Source organism: Ciconia boyciana, unplaced genomic scaffold (assembly GCF_034638445.1).
Source record: "Ciconia boyciana unplaced genomic scaffold, ASM3463844v1 HiC_scaffold_118, whole genome shotgun sequence".
Lineage (NCBI taxonomy): Eukaryota > Metazoa > Chordata > Aves > Ciconiiformes > Ciconiidae > Ciconia > Ciconia boyciana.
In genome coordinates this window covers 5,939-24,000 of record NW_027328486.1, presented here as the reverse complement: position 1 = coordinate 24,000, position 18,062 = coordinate 5,939, and the positions used below count along the sequence as shown (strand labels likewise).

General features: G+C 56.4%; 2 long non-coding RNA genes across 3 annotated transcripts; both read right to left on the bottom strand.

Annotated features, from left to right (window-relative positions):
• Positions 1 to 2,361: 2,361 nt before the first annotated feature.
• On the bottom strand, positions 2,362 to 5,106 carry LOC140646023 (uncharacterized). Its single transcript, XR_012040247.1, has 3 exons — positions 4,965 to 5,106; positions 3,834 to 4,162; positions 2,362 to 2,452 (listed from the first exon to the last, which is right to left on the bottom strand). It is a non-coding gene; the product is annotated as an uncharacterized lncRNA (long non-coding RNA).
• Positions 5,107 to 12,172: 7,066 nt separating this feature from the next.
• Positions 12,173 to 16,340, bottom strand: LOC140646024 (uncharacterized). Of its 2 annotated transcripts, none has more exons than XR_012040248.1 (5): positions 16,263 to 16,340; positions 15,863 to 15,985; positions 15,323 to 15,475; positions 14,755 to 14,885; positions 12,173 to 12,308 (listed from the first exon to the last, which is right to left on the bottom strand). It is a non-coding gene; the product is annotated as an uncharacterized lncRNA (long non-coding RNA). The 2 variants fall into 2 exon arrangements; XR_012040249.1 differs by having other exon boundaries at positions 15,323 to 15,438.
• Between the last annotated feature and the right edge of the window lie 1,722 nt (positions 16,341 to 18,062).

Here is an 18,062-nt window from a genome sequence, read left to right as displayed (position 1 = left end):
TTGAATCATTGGAACAAAATAAGAAGAAGAATGAATTATCATGAGAAGGAAAACAACAAGAGAGCAAGAGAGGAACAAAACCCAGGAAAAAACAAGGGATGCAACCCCTCACCACCCGCCGACCGATGCCCAGCCACTCCCCCAGCAGCGATCCCTATCCCCTGGCCAACTCCCCCCAGTCTCCATACTGAGCGTGACGCCAGATGGCACGGAATAGCCCTTTGGCCAGCTTCCATCAACTCTTTTGGCCGTGTCCCCTCCCAGTTTCTCGTGCGCCCGGCAGAGCGTGGGAAGCTCAAAAGTCCTTGACCAGTGGAAGCATTTCTTAGCAACAACTAGAACATCACCGTGTTATCAACATTATTCTCATCCTAAAATCCAAAACACAGCACTATACCAGCTACTAGGAAGAAAATTAGCTCTATCCCAGACGAAACCAGGACACTCATTCCCTTTTAAACGCAGCGTCTCCTTGGGGGAAAAAAAACGTGTTAGAGATGGAAAAAAAAAAATGACAACTCGGGGCTCCCAACCACCACCGAGCAGTGGGGAAATTCACGAAAGTGAAGACAAAGAGCAGCAACACTGTAATCCTGATCACGGACTTCAGAGACCCTCCAAGTCTACACCTCAAGCCTAGGAATGACTAGTCCTTTTTTGGAAGGACAAACTTTTTTTACATAAAACTCCTAGACTGAAGGCTCCACGGAAGAGAATGCGGATTGACCCACAGCACAGCATGCCATCAACACTCTAATGAAAAAAAAAAAAAAAGGAATAAAAATCAAGTTGAAATGTCAGTTTCCATCACATTTCACTCATTCTATTTCTACTGGCATCTAGGTGCTCCAAAATTAACTCTACTGACACCATAGTTCACTAACAGGGTAGTTGTGCATATAAAAAGAAAAGGCTCTTGCCAACTTGCCCATAAAGTCAGTCTGAACAAACAGAAGAGAAACACTTGACCCTGAAGAAGGTAACAGGCAGCTCTTCATTTATCCGAGATGAAAGTTCGTTCTTTTACCCGAAAGGAAAACCTTCGGAACTGCCAAGGGACCAACCCAGGAACGAGGCACGCTCTGTTACCTGCAAGTCTTCATCACCTTTTCTGCACTGGCAGCAGATTTGCCTTTTCTCTGGGTTTCAGGTGGAGCATCTGCAGCGTCCCTGAACTCGCAAAGGTTTCTCCCCGCTCCCCCGGCCCCATACGCGCGATTCCCTGAGCGGCAAGCGGGACCGACCACGCGGGATTTTCTTCACGTGACGCCGAAGGTGACACTGGGAAAAGAGGAGGCAAAAAATGATCCTGTTTGTCACACCCAGCCGACGGGGAAAACACAGGGGAGGGTTCTGCCAGAGGGGCCCTGCGGGGCCAGGCCGTGCACCCCGGCAGCTCCAACCGACCGGCCCCTCTCCCCTTTGCCAGGTACCTGGGAGACACCGCTGCCTCCCGCTGCCGCCTCGCCCGCGCCCCCTCGCAGCAGGGCTGCCCCAGGAGAGCCGGGGCACCCCCACCTCGCCCCCACCCCCAGGAACGGGACCGGGAGACACCCTCCACGCAGGGAGGGGCGCAGGGCGTGGATTTAATCCCCGAGGGAAGAGGCCAGGCTCCCCGCTGGCAGAAGGGCCGCTCGCCTCCCTGCTGCTCAGAGCCGCTTGCTGGGGACAGCCCGGCCTGCGCCCGGCCGCTCTGCAGCCCCGCTGGGAGCGCAGTCCGGCCGACGGATGCTCCAGCGAATAGACGCTCCGGCTCATGGCCGCCCCCGCTCAGCTAACGTTGCCTCTGGCTAACGCACGCTCCAGACAGCGGACACCCCATCTCCTTCCAGCTCCTCCTCGCTACAGCTCTGGCTAACCGAAGCTCCGGCTCCGCACCGAAGCTCCGCTGGATTTCAGCTCCTTCTCCTTACGAGCTCCAGCTATTTGCCACAGTCTGGGCTTTCGACAAGGTCAGAAAGCGGTCGCTGTCAGAACTTGAAAATATTACTATTAAACATCACAGCTGGACGCTGTGGAAATACAGATTCATTAGTTTGTACGATTAAGTACTTAAGAACTATTCTCAGCAGCGGACAAAGAAGAGCTGGGCTCCAAGAGGGCGTGCGGGCTCTGAAAAGCACCCTTCCCCCCCCAGAGGCCACCTCAGACCGAGAGGCTGGCCCGGGGCACGCCGGCCTCCCGAACTCTGGGCTCCGACGCGACCAGACCCCCACCCTCCAGGGAGGGTCCGTGCACCCTGCCCACCCTCTGCTTTCCCCCGCAGCCCCCAACGCCCTCCCCCCGCCCTGCGCAAACAGCCAAACTGGCTTCTGCTTTGGGCCCCCAAACCGGCTCCCATTTCTGAGCCCACAAACCCACCTGCTCAGCCTGTTCTCGAGTCCCAGAAGTGCAGCACTTCACCTCTGCTCCTCAGCCCAAAAACGTACCGCTCGGTCCCCTCTGGCAGGTCCTGAAAACGCACGACTCAAGCTGTTTCTCAGCCCCAAAGTCAGCCCCCTGAGCCTCTTTTCAAGCCCCGCGAACACAAGACCTGCTCTCCATTTTCAGGCCCCAAACCAGCTCACCCTCTCTGCTTTCCGACCCCTTTGCGGTCCCCATGCGTGATGCTGCGGGGTGGGGGGAGCGGAGCCACCCCACAGCCCTGCACCCCCAGGGCCACACGTGCACTTTTTGGGAGCGCTTGGGCACTGCGGAGGGCCCGGCCCCACACCTCTGCAGGGCCGCACCAGCACAGGCAGGGCGTCGCTTTATTACGGCTGCTTCCGGCTTGCTTTCTCCGGCACTGGTTGGGGGTGCCGGGCCCGCACCCCAAACCCCCGCAGCCCCAAGCACCCCTGCGGGGAGCCGAGCCCAGCCGCCTCCAGGAACCCCCGCCCGCCGCAGCCGCGGCCCTTCCCCGCCACTCCGGCCACCGGCACCCGCCCGGCGCCGCAGGAGCCCCCCGGGCCACCGCTGCCCGACCTGCGCCGGGAGCGGCAGAGGCTGCCCAGCTCCACAAGCAGAACCTGAGAGCCAGATGGGGCTGCCCCTACTCCCCCCGGCTCGCACACGGGTTCGGCCCCAAAACCCCCCGACGAACCCCAGGAGAGCGCTCGGCCCGGCGCTGCTTTTTCCCCCGCCAGTCCCAAGAGAACAGAGCCTGCACCCGCCCCTATTTCATACAGGGATGGGGAGCAGGACAGAGGACTGGAAAGAGAAAAGGAAGACAAGGGAGAAGACTGAGGTGCCGCCAGAGAATGAAAGGCCGAAAGAAAAGGTCAGAGACGTAGAGGAAATCAAACACAACAGGGACGAGAAGCCCTGCAGAGAGATGGAGCAAGAAAAGGCAGGGTCAGCGAGCAGGACAGAGGGGTAGAGAGGTGGGGGGGAAAGGAGAGGAAGAACAACAGAGGAACGTGACGGCGACAGGGCGCAGGACATGCAGACAGAGAGAGAAAAACCACAGGGAACAGGACAAAGGGACTGGGAAAGCAAGAAAGGGTCAGATTTGTACAAAGAGACCAAGAAGGAAAAAGGAAAAAAAAAGCAAGCCATGGGCTAGAGGACAGAGGCAGAGGAAGAGGAAAAAAGGGCCAGGGAGCAGGACAGAGAAGGAGAGAAAGGAAAAAGCGGAGACAGGGCAGAGGGTCAGGGAGAGGAAGCAAGGGACAGGGAGCAGGAGAGAGGTGGAGAAAGAAGCGCTGGGGCAGAAGGATAGAAAGAGAAAAAAGACAGACAGGAAGAAGGATGGCGGACGATAGAGAGAGGGGAAAAAGAAGGACGAGGAGCAGGACACAGATTGTCAGACAGGGACAGGGAGCAAGACCACGCGCTGGCTGACGCATACAGACCCTGCGGTGCACGCTGGCGGCCTGGCCTGCCGCGGACTACGAGGAGGGATCCTTCCTCACCCGGAGAGGCAGGCTCTCTCTTGCCTGCAGCGGGAAGCAGCCGCCAGACGGCCTTCCATTTCTTCTTCTTTACCCTTCTCTGGCTTCTTTCTCCAGCTTCAGCCGCGGCAGCTCCTGTCCACAGCCAGCAAGCGCTCCGCCCGTCCCTTTTCGCCCCCACGCCGCGAGGAGAGCCAGGCCAGGCACAGACAATCCACGCAAGCCTGAGGCGGGTGCCGTCACCGGCAGCCCCAGGGGAGGAAGGGACGACCGTGTCCTCAGCGCAGCCTCTGGGAGAGGGAAAGAAGAAGCAGACACCGTTATTGCCGCAGATCGCCCCGGCTGAAGCCTCTCCTTCCGCAGGGGCTTCTCGAGACGCGCGGAAGGCCAGCTTGCCACCGGCACGACGGGGCTTGGGAGCGACCTGGGGCTACGGGACAGGCTTCAGGGGAGGGGCTGGAGCTGGGGGCAGCTGCGCGTGGGGGGGCAAGCGGGGCCGGGGAGGCTCAGGGGAGCTCTGGGAGCGGGGAGCCGCCCGGCGTCTGCGCCTGGGGGGGTGTCCGCCTTCTTCCCCTCTTCCCTTCTCTCAGCTCTCGGGCAACTCCCTGGGGCTGCCCTGACCCAGCTCGCCTCCGGCACACCGGCAGCCTGCCGCAGCGGGCAGCTTCAGGCTTCCCGTCCCGCAGCCAGCGGGCAGAAGACACCCCCGCGCCCGCCAAAGGGGCTCGCTCGCCTTACCGCTGCCCCAGGACACCCGCCGCCGCCGAGACCCGCGCCCAGCGCGCCGCCATGCCGCTCCCGGGCACCGCGCATGCGCCGGCCGCCGACGGCGCGCCGGAGGGGCCAGGGCTGGCGCCCGAACGCCGGGCGGCGGCACCGCGCTGCGGCCGTGCCGCCGCGGCAGCGGCGGAGGCGGCAGCGCCGCTGCGCTCCTGTGCGGTGTCGGCGCTGCAGTACCGCGCCGCGGCACCGGCAGCAGCGAGCACCCGGCGGGCGGCGCGGACCCAGGGGCGGCACCGGCGCTGCAGTTCCGCGCCGAGCGCCCGCCGGCAGCGTGCACGCGGTGCGGCGGCAGCGGCAGCGTTTCCTTACCGGGAGGCAGCAACGAGCGCGGCGGCGGCGCTTCGCAGGCACCGCGGCACCGCCTTGCCGTTACCGGCGGACGGCAGCCGCGGTGAGCACGGCGGCACCCCACCGCACATGCGCGGTGCCGGACCTGCAGTACCGCGTTTCCTCCGCCAGAGGGCAGCAGTGAGCGCGGGCGCCGCCGCGCGACCGCCTCCCCCCCCGCCCCCCCGCGCGCGCGCGCCCCACGTGCCCGAGGCCGTTCCCCGCCGGCAGACGGCTGCCGGCCCCGGCAGGTACCCGGAGGCCAGCATGGGGCGAGGACGCACCCCGGCGTGCTGCACACACCAGCGGGGCTGGCTGGAACCTCCCTGCCGAAAGACTACATCTCCCGGCATGCCCTGCGAACAACGTGCCCGACCACAAGCTGGCTACCCCAGGACTACAGCTCCCAGCATGCTGCGGGCTGCTGCCTCCTGTGCCATTTAACCCTATGGGGACACCATCCCGTGCGCCCTCCTCCCCTCACCAGCACCCGCGGGACCCCGCCGCGCCTGCGGAGGCCGGCTCGCAGGGCCGGGATTCCCAGCACCACCACCGGCTCCGCTTCGGGTCCGATGCTTCCCCAGCTGCCCCGCACCCCTCCGCACGACCTGGAAACCCCACACACACAGACACGCACCCGGGGACGGGGGGGGACGGGGGGGCCTTTGTGTCGGGACCACCCTTTTGCAGGGCCCCGACCCGACCCAGCTGCTTCCCCAGCACTACCCCTACCCCCCGGTGAGCCCCAGCGCTCAGGCAGCCCCGCGTGGCCCTGTGCGGCCTCCCCCCTGTCCCGGTGCATCAGCTTTCCCTCATCCCCTCGGCTTCTGGGCCACCCGCGACCCCGATGCCGCACCCTCCGCTCCTTGGCCCTAGTGCGGGTCTTCCTGGACCCGGTCGCTGTTGCCCCAGCCCCACCTCCCCCTTTGTGTCACCTTCCCCGGGATGTTCCCGGTCGCAGGGACACCCCCCCCCCCCCCCCGGCCCCATTCACCTGTTCTGTGCTTGCAGCCTCAGTCCCGGTCCCAGCATGTATTGCTCAGCTCTGGCGTTGTTGTCCTGGACCTACCCTCATGGGGTGATGTGAACACCACCCTCATGGCAGTAGCCCAGCTCAGCAGCCCCCGGCCCACAGCTGCAGCCCGTGGGGACACGGGCACCATAGCCATCAGCCCTGCTGGCCACTCCAGAGGCTGGTCAGCCCCAGGCCCTGGGCCCAGAGCTGCATCCCACCGAGAACACAGGCTATTGCCCTCGGCCCCACTGGGGACACCTGTGGTCGCTGGGACAGCAGAGGGGTGCCCCAGCTCCTGAGGGCAGCTTGCCAAAAGCCAAAGGGAGAGTCCTGGGCTGCACAGGAAGAGAAAAGGGGACGAGAACAAAGGGAGAGCCCTGGAGCGCAATGCTGGGGTGGGAGGAAGCCATCAGCAGGTGACAAGGAAAACATAGGACTCTGGGGGCACAGGAAGGTGGGGGGGGGAGGGGGCCTGGGCCCCACAGAGAGGAAAACAGCTGACCCTAGAGCACACCAAAAAAGCACTGGCAAAACTCTGGGATGGGAGGAAAGCTAAACAGGAAGCATTGCGGCACGCTGTATGACAAACACAGGGCCTTGGGACACACAGAAGGACTCGGGGGGAACCTAAAATATGAATTCAGGAGTTCAGAGGGCTCCAGGGCACAGCCGAATACAAACTGGTGCACACCAAAAGGGCTGCGCAGCATGCCACGGGGCTCAGTGTCGCTGTTTGCTTAGGGACATGGGGTAGTGGTGGTCTTGGTAGTGTCAGGCTTACGGTTGGACTCGATGATCTTAAAGGTCTTTTCCAACCTATACGATTCTGTGATTCTGTGATGGGAAGCGGCCTGCAGCCACCACCAGACCCTATGGAAACTCCCTCTCTCAGCACCGTTTGTGCTGGCCCCAGACCTTCGCCCGTACCTTGGGTACCGTAGGGGGTTGCCCCCTCAGCGACCTCGTTGGGAATGAAGAGCTCACAATCCGTATTCCTTCAGATCCTCCTCTCTGTCCCCTCTGTCCACGCTTGCCCCAGACCAAACAGCCCGGACCAGCCCTTGCCGTGCTCCGGCCTCACTCGCCCCTCACCTGCCCAACACACAGGGCTCTCCCCCCACTAACCGGCACCGCCTCAGCCGAGGGACCCTGTGCCCAAAGCCTGCTTCCAGGCGGGCTTGCGCGCCTGCCTCCCCGCAGCTCCAGCGTGTCTGCGTCTGCAAGAGCAAGGGCGCGTGCACGGGCCCAGAAGGAGGAGCAATCTTGGCTTCCCTAACCGTATTTTACTACTGTTTGTGCGCTATTCCCACCCAGACCTTCGTATGCGCATACCTAACCCAAAAATCTCTTTGCCCTTAGCACCTTCAGTCACTCGCAGCGCTGAGGTTCTTCCCCTCTCTCAAAACTTACTTGCTCTTTCCTGTCTCCTTGTCGCACCTCCTCGGCCCTTTCTGTACATTCTTCCTTCAAACAATACGACTGAAATCAACAAAATGGGTCAAGCAGCTGTCTTCAAGTCGATGCCTCTGATAGGATTATCCTACAAACCAATCCAACTCCTAAGGTCATTGGACAATTCTAGTTTTAGAGCATTTTTCCAAAGCTTTTAAGTGCGGTTCCCTGCTAGGTTATGTGATACCCAGCTTGTCTCCATAAACTCCAAGTCACACAGAGGCGCTATGCCAGGTAAGGCACCCCAGCGACCCAGCCAGAGAAACGGATTCCCTGCCCTGGCTCCTCCCAGAGCTGTCCCGGCAGAGCCGCCAGCCCCACGGTACGGGGTGACACTCGTCACGACGAGTAGACGGGAGCGGCTTTCCGGATCACCATACAGACTGAGAAAGGTTGCTGACTAAGGCTGTGGGACGCACGTGGGGACCGCACAGGATGTACTATGGTCTGTTTACTGGAGGAACCAAAGGTGGGGAAGGGGAGGTAGCAGAGGAGTTTGGGGAGGAACAAGCATCGGAAAAAGAGAGGGACAAGGGGATAAAAAGGGCTGGTGGCACGCAAATAGGTTGCTGGTCAGTAGGATTGTCTGGCCATGCCCTGTGCCTGATCAGCAGAGTCTCCTGTCTTCTCCTTAACTCCATCTCTAGGTATTTTTGTGAGGGAAAGGTTCTCTGTTTTTGTGCGCGTGCGTGTGTGAGGGCTGAGGCCGAGCGGCCGAGGTGCAGGGCCGAGCGGCGGGACCTAGGCTGAGTCGTGGGACCTAGGCCGAGCGGCGGCCTCGTCCCTGGAGCTCGGTTTCAGGAGCTCGGCCTCGTCCCTGGAGCTCGGCAGGCATCCTAGACGGCATAGAAAACAACAAGAACACTCTTTTTTGGGAACAGAGATCTTGGGAGAGGTGCGATGGCAACAAAGCGAGTCCAAAGGGGGCTTACGGAGCTAAAAGCGTGCTGCTCGGGAGGCATCGTGACAGTAGCAGAGGGCTTCTGAGAGGGACAGACACAAGAAGGCTCGAGGACACGGTGAAGAAGTCCAGAGGGGATTTGAACAGACTACAGCTGTCCTCAGGGGACCAGGGACTGAACAGAGGTGTCCTAGCTAGCAGAGAGGACAACATGAGTGCTCTGGAGATGAAAGATGTCAGCGGGAATGGTTCTCGGGAGCAAGAAGGGTGCAAATTGTGCTACAGAGCCACAGAGGGCTGCGGGGCACGAGGACGGCCTCAGGAGGCACGGTGACGGCACAAGGCGGCTGCTGAGAGCGAGAGAGAGAGAGACAGAAGGCGGCTCTGGCAGGCAATGCAAAACCCAAGAGGGTGTCCCAGCAATGTCCTCAGGGGATGAGCGACCGAAGGGAGACATCCTAGACGGCAGTGAATAAGGTAAGGGAGCTGTGGGGCACAACAACAGCCTGAAGAGGGGTTCTGTGCGAATAAGAGAGAGACACAGAGAGGGCTGCAGAGCTCGAAGGGTGCCGTGGGGCACGAGGACAGTCTCGGGCGGCGTCATGACAGGAACGAGGGGGCTCCGGGGGTCGGGGGAAATGTGGACAAAGAGACAAACGAAGGACTGCTGACACAATGAGGTCCTCGGGAGGGGATCTGAACAGAGTAGAGATGTCCTCAGGGGACCGGGGACCGAACAGAGGCATCCGACATGGCGCAGGGAAGGCAAGAGTGCTCTGAGGGAAAACGGAAGCCTGAGGAAGCGTTGTCTCTGAAGAAGAAAGATACAAAGCCCGCTGCAGAACTAAAGGATGGCCATGGACCACAAGGGCGCTGGCAGGAAGCGTCGCGACAGAAACAGAGGGGTGCCGAGATGGCCAGAGAGACAGAAGGCGGCTTGAGGGCACAAAGGTACTGGGGAGGGGATCTGAACAGAGTACGGGGTCACGAGGGAGACGCCGACCCACTGGAGGCAAGCGAGATGGAGGAGAGGACAAAGAGACTGCTCTGAGGAAGAGGGAGGAGATGTTCTTACAAAGCCAGAGGGGTACAAGTTACGCTTCAGAAATAACAGCATGCCGAGGAGACCCTCTAACGCCTCAGGATGAATGGAGAGAAGAGAAAAAAATAAAAGACAGAAAGAAAATTTAAGAAGCAACAGGGTATGTGACAAGACAGAGAGAACTAAAAACACGGGGACAGACAGCTCGATAAAAGTCGACACAGAAAGAACACTGAAAAAGCAAAAGGGTACGAGGCAGAGGAGAAAAAATTTAAAAATAGGGAGAGCAAACTAGATAAAAGCAGGCATAGAGAAAAACTGAAAAACAAAGGCCTTAAAGGAAGAAAACAATAAAATAGAGGGACAGCAAACTAAATAAAGACACAGAAACAACATTTAAAAAGCGACAGGGTGTCGTGGTTTAGCCCCAGCCGGCAGCCAAGCACCACGCAGCCGCTCGCTCACTCCCCCCCCCCCCGGTGGGATGGGGGAGAGAATTGGAAGAGCACAAGAAAACTGGTAGGTTGAGATAAGAACAGTTTAATAATCGGAACAAAATAATAGTAATAATAATAATGAATTGTAATGAGGAGGAAAACCACAAGAGAGAGCGAGAGGAACAAAACCCAAGGGAGGGAAAATTAAAAAAGATACAACTGCTCACCACCCGCCGACCGACACCCAGCCAGTCCCCGAGCAGCGACCGCTACCCCCCGGCCAACTCCCCCCAGTTTCTATACCGGGCACGACATCCTATGGTATGGAATAGCCCTTTGGTCAGTTTGGATCCACTGTCCTGGCTGTGCCCCCTCCCATTTCTTGTGCACCTGCCCAGAGCACGGGAAGCTGAAAAAGTCCTTGACTGGTGTAAACACCGCTTAGCAACAGCCAAAACATCAGCGTGTTATCAATATTATTCTCATCCTAAAATCCAAAACACAGCACTATAGCAGCTACTAGGAAGAAAATTAACTCTATCCCAGCCAAAACCAGGACACAGGCTATGGCACAGGCTAGCATGAAAGAGAAAATAAAGACAGTGAACTGGATACAAGGAGATAGAGAAAAAATTCAAAAGCAACGTGACACAGGAAAGCCTGGAAATAATATAAAAATAGGGTTAGACGTCTGGGTAACAGTAGACAGAAAAAAATTTTACAAGTCACAATATACAGCACAGATAGGGAAAAGAAAACAAGAGAGAAAAAATACATAAAAGTGAACACAGAAACAAAAATTCAAAAGCTTTTTCAATTCAAAAGACATTAAGAGAGGAAAAAAAAGATAGCAAAAAACCTAAGTAGATGGAGACATAGAAAGAAAATTTTAAAGGCAACTGGGCACAGCACAGACTAGAACTAATTAAAAAATGAGGACAGCAAACCGGATAAAGACAGACGAGGAAAGACCATTTAAAAGCAACGGGGTACAGGACAGACAGGAAACAATTAAACAGGGAGAGACATCTTGACAAAAGTAGACACAGAATGAAAATTTTAAAAGCAACAGGATACAGGAAAAAAAAAAAGAGAGACAGAAAACAAGATAAGAGTACACCTAGAAACAAAATTTCAAAAAGAGAAGAATCATGAGAGTAAAAAAATGAAAAATAGGGACAGTTTACTAGAAAAAGTAGACGGGGTGCAGAGCAGAGGGAGCCACTGAAAAGAGAGACAGGTCACTGCGCAGAGGGAGGCCTAGAAATGCCATTTTCCCCAGCAATGCGGATGAAGGCAGGGCGGGAAGAGTGAAATAATAGCAGGTGGGGAGCTGGAAAGGGAGGGGCATAGAAAGGAAACGTAGAAGGTGACGGTGTGGAGGGCAGTGCTAGCAGAAGGGCAAAAAGCTTTGGGGAGCCAAACAGCCTGAAAGGGAGACAGAGGCAGGTACAGGCAAGGAGGCAGGCAGAGGTCTGGAGAAGCACGGCAGAGAGGGGCCCGGAGGCACGCGAGGGATGCGCGACTCACCGCAGCTCCTGCCACCGCCGGGAGACCTTCAGCGCCCCGGGGCTTCTCTCTCGGCCCCTGCCCCTTCCTCCTCCACAGTGCCGGCTGCCTCGCCCGCCCAGGTGCCCCGATGCTCCTCTCCCAAGAGGCTTCCCAGAGACACAGTGGCTCACGTGTGCGGCCGATGGGGCACCGAGCTCCCGGCACCACACGCTGGTGGTGCGCTCTGTCGGGGACGGCTGGGAGGGATCCTTCCCGGCTGCGGGGACCGGCTGCTCCTTGCTGGAGGCAGCTGCCTGGGGAAGCCCCTTCCTTTCACTCCTCAGCCAGCTCCCACAGGCAGGCATGCCTAGGCAGCCCCCTCCCCACGTAGAGCCCCTCGGCACAGCAGGGCCAGCCCCATCCTCAGCCCTTTTTAAACCCTTGGCCCAGCCCCAGCCCTTTTTAAACCCTGGGCCCAGCCCCATCCTCACCTCATGGGTCCCACCTGTGCTGCCCCAGGCCACAGCTGGAGCCCATCAGGAACAGGGGGCCAATTACCCCAACCCTCACAAGCCAGACACAGCCAGCAACCTGGCACTGGCACGGGCAGACACCACCACCGAGCTGGCGCTGCCGTGGGCAGATGCTGCCGCCAAGCTGGCACCGGCCTGACAGACTTTATTTTACGGCCCAAAGCCAAGGTTGGCCTCTAAACAAGAAAACATGTGAAAGCACCCTTACAGGATGCCGGTCCGGTGGTGTCCATGATAGCTCTCACAGCCTCCCACGTAACAGACAGCTCCCCTGTCCGGGACCATGCTTGGCATGTCCCAGGCCCTCGCCGCACCCATGCTGAAAACCAAACAGAACAATTAAGGACTCTGCTTCATCACCTCAGCCTCCCAAAGAAGCTTCCTTCCTCTGCTGATGGTCGACACGGATATCCTCGTGCTGTTCCTTTAACGCGGCCTGGCCTTGGGTGCCTGTGCTGCCAAAGGAAGAGAAAATGATCATGCTCTTGTAACGTGCTCCATCATCCTCTTGTTCTTCAAGAAATCAAAAGAAAGCTACCATCCCCATTGCTACATGACAGAAGTTTGTGCAGGAGACGGCTGAGCCCATCCCCAGAAATGGAAAGCTCTGCTATGACCCTGCTTTGCCTTTTGGCGACAGCGCCCGCCATCGGTGTGCCCCAAACAGGCGAGGTCCCGTTCGGGCTGGCATCCGCCACAAACAGGGAACGTCCCCTGCGGCCTGGCGTCCGCCACAAACAGGCGACGTCCCATTCGGGCTGGCCTCCAGCACAAACAGGCGACGTCCCCTGCGGCCTGGCGTCCGGCACAAACAGGCGACATCCCCTGCGGGCTGAACAGAGTCAACTGAACAGAGTCTTCAGAAGAACTTAGTTGTGCATTCAGTTTACAAGTAAATCCCACCCAAGCAATGCTAGGGGGCATGCTGGCATAGAAAGGAATTCATGAGTTCATTTAGTATTTCCACTGGAACATTCCATAGCTTGTAAAAACAGCCTTAAAGTCTTTTTCCCTGTTGCACCAACAACGCTTATTTTAGTTCTGCTTAAGGGGTCCCCTACAACTACTTACTACAGCATGTGTGGCTCCACTATCAATTAAAAAAATCTAGTCTTTCATTCCCCAGCTTGACTGGAATCAGAGGATCGTCTGGGGAAACTTTCATAGATTCCTCCGGCCCCCTTCAGTCCAACCCAATCTCCATCATGACTCCAACGGCTTCTTCTGTCTCTCTTTCCCGAGATTACTCAGACGGCGTGGACAATCTTTTTTCCAACGGCCCTCTCGCTTACGATTTGCACGCCGATTCATTCCCAGGGGAATGTCATAACCATTTCAACTATTATTTCTACAGCCCCTTCCTCACCCACACAATTCACCTTGTGTATTTTCTCTCCCTTTTTCTTGGTCTTCTGTCAAGGCAGCCAACAAAGAAGCTTGCGGCGTTACTCGTCCCCGCTTCTCCTTCTCTTCTGTTTCCTCCCGATTATTATGTACCTTATATGCGACTGACAAGAACCGCGAGATTGTCATGCCATCCTCGCCCTCTACCTTTTGTAATCTCTTTCTTATATCTGCTGCCGCTTGACCAACAAACAGCGTGTTAAATAACTGTAAATTGCTATCATCTTCCGGATCGAGATCTGTCCATTTTCGAGCAACTTCACACAATCTCTCAGAGAAGGCTGACAGGGTTTCCTTACCCCGCTGCCTTACCTCAGATAGTTGAGAGAAATTCTTAGGCTTTTGCACTCCATGTTGAATCCCGTACACAATTAACTTTGGATATTCCTTTACCCTCTGTAATCCCTCACACTTGTGTTTGGATCCCACTCTGCATCCTCTTTTGGGAGGTACATAATGGTATTAGGCACCCCCCCACACACACACACATTGTTGGACCAGTCCCTCTCTAGCCTTCTCTAAAATTGTTCTCCTCTCCTCAGGGGGAAACAAATATTCTAGGAGAGCCTGTACATCTCCCCAGTTAGGATTATGAGTCGTGATTAACAGTACTATACATTCCCTCTGGATCGTTTCGATAGGATCTGACTGCCCGTTGCCAGTTTAACAAATCAGAAGCGGTAAAAGGTACGTGTACGGATACCGCTCTTCCTTCAGGCCCTAGAGCCTGGCTGAGGGGAGCCTGAACTATTGGTTTCTGTCCCCTTGTTCTTTTAGAGACAGCACTCACAACTCCATTATCGCTTGAGCTATCAGATTCTGCCTGTTTTGGAGGAGCTACCAACAGCTGAATATCCTCTTCCGAATTTTCCCATTCAATACAACGAGGTTTTCCCTTTTTCTCTTTTAACGCGTATATTCCAACCTGATGTTTAGAATCCACTAAACCGCCTTTCTTCCTAATATCCCAATCGCGTCTTAACGAAAAAAACATATCCACGTAAGGCATTTCATCCCATTTTTCCGTTCTCCGACAAAACAACATTCGTTCCGATATAGCGTTATATTTCAAGGATCCATCCTCAGGCCATTTTTCACCATCTTCCAATCGAGATCGTGGCCACCATTGATTACAATATCGTTTTAGCCGATTCTTAGTGGTGGGATCTCCCCCAAATTTATTGCAAGGCTTCAGGATGCATCCTAGAGGAGAGCAAAGGGGTGCCTCCTGGGAAGCAGCAGCGCCCATACCGGTACCGAAAAACCCAGCATTTCTACACAAACCAGAACGAGGGACGTCTCCCTCTGTTGAACAGGACGGCGTGTAGAAACAAACAGAACTATCCTACTGCCACGTATCTTTCCTGGTGCGTCTTGTGCAGAGCCCAGAACAGAACAGAGGGTGCCTGTTCCCGAGAGGTCTTGCCCCTACCCCCCTTTTCTCCTATCCCCCCAAAATACCTCTTTTCACTAGCATTGCACCGTTGTGTCGCTTACCGCCCGACTGCAGGAGAGGAGCTGAAGGAGTCCCCGGTCGACAGGTCGGTGCGCGCCGGAGTCCGCTCAGGCCTCTTCTCCCCGTCGGACGCGGCAAGACGAACCGGGCGAGGCTGTCGGCTCGGTCCCATCTGGGGTGCCAAAACCGTTATCCCACAAGCGTGAGGTCGCTTGCCCGGTGCGCAAGACGCCAATATACACACAGGGCAGAGGTATGTTTATTTCATGTCTGCGCAGAGATGGGCGCTAGGCGGTAGCTCCGCAAAGCTAGCACAGAGTTCGGTCATACAAGTACAGTATTGATACGGTCTAGCTATGCATATGCATAAGTAATCACACAAAGCAGTTTTCTATCGGTCTACATTTCTCTTATTTCAACTTAAAGCTACAGCGCTACTTTAACGTGCTGCGCACACTGAGCGGTGAGGGCTCTCTGCTCGGGCCGGGGTCTCCAGCTCGAGGGGTGTGACTTTTAGGATTATAACGAGGATAGTTTGCGGGAGGGTGCTTCTTATCACGCTCCTACTAGTTGTTTCGGATGGTTCCCAAACCATTTTAATTAGCTTACCTCTTTCTTCAGGATGTGCTTCTCTCCCAAGGACAGTAATTCTCGTTTAGACGTTCCGCTTTCCAGCCTGCATCCTCCTTATCGGCTTTACCTAAGCCCTGGCCTTCCACCAGCTCCTGGTAGACGACACCGTTAGACTACAACACGACCGTTCTTTGACGCCAGTCAGCGGGATCGGAATTAGGAACAGAAAGAACAGGACAAGCTAAACACCCACACGAGCCTCACATCCCTAAGAAATGATTTAAAACCCAAACGACCCCCATTTTAGATTGCATTGCCTTAGGGACTGCCTCCTTCAAGTGCCCGGGCGGAGCGGTGGAATCGGTCACAGAATTCACTTGCCTGCCAGGAGACAGCCCTTGTCCTCGCAAGGCAAATTTTTCAAAACAGCGTGCTATTTTCCCATTTTATCAACTACGGCGGGCTTGCCCTACCAGCATGAGTTGAGGACGTTTTCCTGTGGGTTCATTTGACACTCCATTAAGTTTTTAGCAGGCGCAAGCGACCAAGCGCGAGATAGAAAGTAAGCCAAGATACCGGCTGCCGTACAAAATTTCTTCAAGATTGCGCCTGCGGGAATCGCACAAAGCCCACGACGACTGAACGAGTATGTCGGAGGCCCCCCGGCAAACAGCGCCGACGTTTCGTGAAGCTCTTTTCCTGTCAAGAAAAGGACCTTTTAGACGGTACCTCTGTTGGAATTCAGGCTGCTTCCTACTCATTCTGGCAAGTTAGCTTTCACAGAAACCCTGAGATCTTCAACTACCAAGCAACATTGGTAATTCTTGCTCTCTGCCTACGGGGAATGTCAGCGAATCAGAACACTACTTAAAGCAAAATTCCGGGTCTGTTTCACGCAAATCAAATATCTAAGCCGTGGACAGGTGTCTGTAGAAAGACGACGACTTTAAAAGATAAAGGGAAGTAGAGTACTCACTTTTCTGAAATGTCTTCCAGTCGTTCCATCGATTTAGCAGCCCGACCCAGCCGTCGAAATTCCGGAGCAACAGAGAGAGAGCGGTCGCATGTCCACGCCGTTCTCCCCTAGCCACAGAGCCTTCCGCTTTGCCCATTCCTGCCGACAGCCAGAGCATCGGCGCCGTAGCACCTTCGGAATAACGCACCTCCCACAGCTACGCACCTTTACAAAAGAACCGAGCAGCGTGTAAACAAACATTGCAACGGTTGCGGTAAGGGCTCAAACAGGGATGCCGATGTTATCACTCTGAGATTCAACAACCACGAAAAATGTCATTTTGCTCCAGTATTACAGGAGTTCATTGACTAGTGTCAAAAAAAAATTTTGTTGAAAATACATTGTTTGAAGCAGGATTCCAAATGCAAACGTTAAGCAATTCTCGTGAGTCTTGAACTGAGCGGCATTCAGGATCTGACTAAAACAATGGCGGAACAGAGGGCTAGAAGCCCAAAACTAACTCACCATCCCGGCAACTATGGGAGACTTTTGGTGACTGTGGCGGAACAGAGCTTGGGAAGCTTTGCCCAGTCTGGCAACAGAAAGCTAAGGCCCTGCAAACACGGTACGTTTAACCAAAAAAAAAAAAAGGGGGGGCGGGGGGGAATATATTGTTTTGTAGTTCCTCTGCTTTCTACACAGAACCAAAGCAGTTTTAGTTCAGTAATGAATGTTCACACTTCCACAGGGTACTCTTACAAACATCAGCCACTGCTAATAAGCAACGGATGTAGTGGGTACAGAGAAACCTCCTGTCCAGCAAATGCTTTAAGCTTTTCTACGTTCAAGACTTTACTTCCCAGGTGCCTGCAAAGACCCTTACTCTGCCCTGCCCCACCCAACCCGTTCTATTTGGAACGACTGCTGAAAAACACGACCATTCCACAGCAAGTAAGCAACTGACATCCCGACCCAGAGCTTTCCCTTACAGGACAATGCCAAAGCCAAGCCCAGAACTTTTACTTGCCGATGACCGGCAGCGTGCGAGAGCAGAGCCGGACGCGGGGACTCCCCTCTGGGATGGCAGAGCCGCTGGTGCGCGCACACGCATGCGCGGTGCCGAGCTGCAGTTCCGGCTTCCGACCGTCCCGACGACCAAACGTCAGTACCTCAGGGGGGGAGCCGCGCATGCGCGATGGCGCATTTTCCCGAGCTCGCTGCTGCCGCTCAGTGGATGAATGTCGGTACTGCAGCTGGGGAGCCGCGCATGCGCCGTGGCGCATTTTCCCGAGCTCGCCGCTGCCACCGTGTGGACAAAAGTCGGTACTGCAGCTGGGGAGCCGCGCATGCGCAGTGGTGCAATTTTTTTGGTGCTCGCTGCTGCCGCCGTGTGGACAGAATGCAGTACTGCAGCTGGGGAGCCGCGCATGCGCAGTGGTGCATTTTCCCGAGCTCGCTGCTGCCACCAGGTGGACAAAGGTCGGTACTGCAGCCTGGGAGCCGCGCATGCGCAGTGGTGCCATTTATTTTCGTGCTCGCTGCTGCCGCCGTGCGGACATAATGCAGTACTGCAGACGGGCACCCGCGCATGCGCCGTGGCGCATTTCCCCCCAGCTCGCTGCTGCCGCGGGATGGACAAAATTCAGTACTGCAGCCAGGGAGGCGCGGTGGCGCATTTTCCCGAGCTCGCTGCTGCCGCCGTCTGGACAAAAGTCGGTACTGCAGCTAGGGAGGCGCGCATGCGCACTGGCACAATATTGTTTGTGTGTGCTCGCTGCTGCCGCGCGGTGGACAAAGGTCGGTACTGCAGCTGGGGAGCCG